At 43.3% G+C, this 5,021-nt stretch overlaps 1 long non-coding RNA gene across 1 annotated transcript in view; it reads left to right on the plus strand.

Moving 5' to 3' along the window:
- The window catches only part of LOC139025659 (uncharacterized), a 6,834-nt gene extending 3,581 nt beyond the window's left edge, over positions 1-3,253 (plus strand). Inside the window, exon 3 of the long non-coding RNA XR_011477271.1 lies at positions 3,180-3,253. This is a non-coding gene — a long non-coding RNA (uncharacterized lncRNA). The remainder of the gene's footprint in view (positions 1-3,179) is intronic.
- Positions 3,254-5,021: the final 1,768 nt, after the last annotated feature.

Genomic DNA, 5,021 nt, shown 5'->3' on the forward strand with positions numbered 1-5,021 from the left:
TTAGCGGTAAAGTTACATTTAAAGCCAATTTATGCGTAGAGCCAAAAATGTGGTCGGAGGCTCCATATGGAGGGTGTGACACAATTGCGGAGCCTCCAGAGGCATGCAGAGGCCAAATTGAGCTCCGTACTGCATCGCCGTGCGTTGCCCAAATCTTTCAACAATGCGGAGGCTCCGATAGCTCCGTATAGCTCCGTATCGCTCCGTTATAGCGTGTAGAGCGCCGTTATAGCGCCGTTATAGCGCCGTAGCTCCGTATACTCCGATCGCTCCGTATAGCTCCGTATGCTCCGTATATCCGTATAGCTCCGTATCGCTCCGTATAGCTCCGTATCGCTCCGTATAGCTCCTATTGGCATGACTGGTTGACGGTAGGTGGAGGCAGAAGGTCCAGATAAACACAATCTCCCTTCCTTGACAGCTTCCTTGAAAACAGCTCTGCTCAGCCAGCACAAGAATATACAGTTGAAGTTGGAAGTTTACATACACTTAGGTTGGAGTCATTCAAAACTCATTTTTCAACCACTCCACACATTTCTTGTCAAACAAAATATAGTTTTGGCAAGTCGGTTAGACATTTACTTTGTGCATGACACAAGTAATTTTTCCATCAATGTTTACAGACAGATTATTTCACTTATAATTCACTGTATCACAATTCCAGTGGGTCAGAAGTTTACATATATTAAGTTGACTGTGCCTTTAAACAGCTTGGAAAATTCCAGAAAATGATTTCATGGCTTAGAAGCTTCTGACGGGCTATTGACATCATTGTCACGCCCTGACCTTAGAGATCCTTATTATTCTCTATGTTTGGTTAGGTCAGGTGTGACTCGGGAAAGTCTATGTTTTCTATTTTTTGTTTTTGGCCGAGTGTGGTTCCCAATCAGAGGGCAGCTGTCTATCGTTGTCTCTGATTGGGGATCATATATAAGTTGTCATTTCCTTTTGGTTTTGTGGATCTTGTTTTCTGTTTAGTGTCTGTACTGACAGAACTGTTCGCTTTCGTTTTTTTTGTCATTATTATTTTTTGGTGCATCAATAAAAAGACGAGTTACGCTTACCACGCTGCGCCTTGGTCCACTCTTTCTACCACCAACGAGAGCCGTTACATCATTTGAGTCCAATTGGAGGTATACCTGTGGATGTATTTCAAGGCCTACCTTCAACCTCAGTGCCTCTTTGCTTGACATCATGGGAAAATCAAAAGAAATCAGCCATGACCTCAGAAAGAAAATTGTAGACCTCACAAGTCTAGTTCATCCTTGGGAGCAATTTCCAAATGCCTGAAGGTACCACGTTCATCTTACAAACAATGTACGCAAGTATAAACACCATGGGACCACGCAGCCATCATACCGCTCAGGAAGGAGACCCATTCTGTCTCCTAGAGATGAACGTACTTTTGTGCAAAAAGTGCAAATCAATCCCAGAACAACAGCAAAGGACCTTGTGAAATGCTGGAGGAAACAGGTACAAAGTATCTATATCCACAGTAAAACGAGTCCTATATGACATAACCTGAAAGGCCGCTCAGCAAGGGAGAAGCACGCTCCAAAACGGCATAAAAAAAGCAGACTACGGTTGAACTGCACATGGGGACAAAGAACATGCTTTTGTAGAAATGTCCTCTGGTCTGATGAAACAAAAATAAACTATTTTCATAATTACCATTGTATGTTTGGAGGAAAAAGGTGGGCTTGCAAGCCGAAGAACACCATCCCAACGTGAAGCACGGGGTGGCAGCATCATGTTGTGGGTGTCTTTGCTGCAGGAGGGACTGGTGCACGTCACAAAATAGATTGCATCATGAGGAATGGAAAATGATGGGATATATAGAAGCAGCATCTCAAGACATCAGTCAGGAAGTAAAGCTTGGTCGCAAATGGGTCTTCCAAATGGACAATGACCCCAAGCATACTTCCAAAGTTGTGGCAAAATGGCTTAAGGACAACAAATCAAGGTATTGGAGTGGCCATCACAAAGCCCTGACCTCAATCCTGTAGTAGAACATGTTGTGGCAGAACTGAAAAAGCGCCTGTGCGAGCAAAGGCCTACAAACCTGACTCAGTTACATCCGCTCTGTCAGGAGAATCGGGCTACAATCCACCCAACTTATTGTGGAAGCTTGTGGAAGGCTACCCAAAAGTTTGACCAAGTTAAACAAGTTTAAGCAAGCTACCAAAACACTAGTGATGTATGTAAACTTCTGACACACTGGGAATGTGATGAAAGAATATCAAATCTGAAATAAATCCTACAGTCTACAAGTCCTGGTAAGACCATCTACAGTGGCTATCCAAGTAAATGTTACCTTCAAAACGGCCCAAAAAATCACACATTGTCTAGTCACTTCCGGGTAGTCCTAGTCTGAAAACCTTCCTTAGCCTCTTCCTGGTAGTCGTAGTCCCAGTCTGAAAACCTTCCTTAGCCTCTCCTGGTAGTCTAGTCCCGTCTGAAAACCTTTCCCTATCTCCCTTCCTGGTAAGTGTAGTCCAGTCTGAAAACGCTTTCCCTATCCCTTCCTGGTAGTGTAGGCCAGTCTGAAAACCTTCCCTATCCTTCCTCCTGGTAGTGTAGTCCAGTCTGAAAACCTTCCCTATTCCCTTCCTGGTAGTCTAGTCCAGTCTGAAAAACTTACCCTATTCCCTTCCTGGTAGTCATAGTCCTAGCCTCTTCCTGATAGTCTATTCCAGTCTGAAAACCTTCCCTATTCCCTTCCTGGTAATGTAGTCCAGTCTGAAAACGTTCTCTATTCCCTTCCTGGTAGTCTAGTCCAGTCTGAAAACCTGCCCTATTCCCTTCCTGGTAGTGTAGTCCAGTCTGAAAACTTTCTCTATTCCCTTCCTGGTAGTCTAGTCCAGTCTGAAAACCTTCCCTATTCCCTTACTCAACTATCTAACACAACAAATAATGATGTCATCACAGTTTTGTCTCTGTTCTCTGATTGGTTAATCATTTTATGACTCTCTCTGTTCTGTGATTGGTTATTCATGTTATGAATCTGTCTCTTTGTTCTCTGATTGGTTAATTATGTTATGACTGTCTCTTTGTTCACTGAATGTTTAGTAATGTTATGAATCTGTCTCTTTGTTATGAATCTGTCACTTTGTTCTCTGATTGGTTAATAATGTTATAACTCTTGTCTCTCTGTTCTCTGATTGGTGGATGTGGTTTAGTCCCGGGGATCACTGGTATCCTATTGGTCCTCATCCTCTTCCTGATGTTCACTGCCTCTTCCTACTGCATCAGGTAAAACTCTTAAGTTACCCTGGACAAGAGCATCTGCTAAATTTCTTAAATGTGTGTCTGTCAGTCTTAGATGGCCAGGATAAAGGGACCAACTACCAGCGTGGCCAAACCTATGTCATAACTGAGGTCACAGGGGGCGGCAAGGAGAGGTCCTGTGCTTTGATTTAGACTGGGTCCTGATTGTGGTGTCTTCTGCCTTGCCTGTTGTAATTTAATGCAGGATCAGAGGCAGTTCCACTTAGGCCTTAGGTCAGCGTGTGTGTGTGTGTGTGTGTGTGTGTGTGTGTATAGAGGGTGTGGGTGTGTGTGTATAGAGGGTGTGGGTGTGAGTCCCAGTATTTTAGGGAGACACTGATGTTCAAAGGGTGTGGTCATGGGTGTCATGGGTCATGGGTCATGGGTCATGGGTGTTCAGAGCGTTCTTGGAGGGTGACTGCGTTTCAACTGTTGTTTGGTGTAAAGTGTGTGCTTTTATTGGGGGAAGTTGTTTGTACACAGCACACACACCACAAACACACACACACACGACACACACACACACACTCCAGCACAACACACACCACACACCACACACTGTACACGCACACCTGAACCACTGCGTCACTGGGTTATGAGACCCTGTAAAGTGAAAAGGCGTGTGTCTCTCATCTACTAATTGTTATGCTGCTGACTACTCTCTTCTGCCGCTCTTCTCCACTGGTCATTTATCCTCTCTTTGGTTCTGCTTTTTCCTCACAACTTGTATTTCTGTCATCTCCAAGCACTCCCAAATAGTTTTTCTGCAGAAAATGTTGAAAATATGCCGTTGTGGACTTGTTGGTGTAATCTGATGTATGAAAATGTGGTGATGTTAATGAGGGACTTACAGTAATCCTGATCGAGTTCATGCGATTAATTATGTTTGTGAATGTCCTCTGTGTTGTCAGGGTGATTCACCTTATGAGATATTCTTGGTACACCCCAACTCTTCATAGTGTCTACATCATACTGATTGTGCATGTGGTCGGGTAAGTTAACTCTATCGCTCTTTGGTATCAGGGGCTTGTGCTGTGTGTGCGTGTCGAATGTGTGTGGTGTTGTGTGTGTGTGTGTGTTGTAGGTGTGTGGTGTGTGCTTGTGTGTTGTGCGATGCTGTGTGTGTGGTGCGTGTGGTGTGTGTGTGTGTGTGTCTGATTAAAACGGTGTCAGCATGCTTCAGTTCGGTCGGCTGCTAGGCCAAAACTCGGACTAGCGCGAACGCAAAGTGGTGCTGCGCATGACTCCTTTAAAAGTCTTCGTTGAAATATAGACGAACATGCTTCAAAAGTGTATGTTTGTCCATCTTGGACACCTGTAGAGCCAGGTATACCACTAAGATCTACAATGCATTCGGAAAGTATTCAGACTCCTTGACTTTTTCCACATTTTGTTACGTTACAGCCTTATTCTAAAATGGATGAAATAGATAAAACATCTCATCAAACTACACACAATACCCCATAATGACATCACAATACCCCATAATGACATCACAATACCCCATAATGACATCACAATACCCCATAATGACAAAGAACAAAACAAATTTTCCCCGATATTTTTGCAAATGTATTAAAAATAAAAAACAGATATACCTTATTTACATAGGTATTCAGACCCTTTGCTATGAGATTCGAAATTTAGACTTGAAATTGAGCTCCTGTTTCCATTGTGATCATCCTTTAAATGTTTCTACAACTTGATTGGAGTCCTCCTGTGGTAAATTCAATTGGTTGGACATGATTTGGAAA

The sequence above is a fragment of the Salvelinus sp. IW2-2015 genome, unplaced genomic scaffold, assembly GCF_002910315.2.
Source record: "Salvelinus sp. IW2-2015 unplaced genomic scaffold, ASM291031v2 Un_scaffold3025, whole genome shotgun sequence".
NCBI lineage: Eukaryota > Metazoa > Chordata > Actinopteri > Salmoniformes > Salmonidae > Salvelinus > Salvelinus sp. IW2-2015.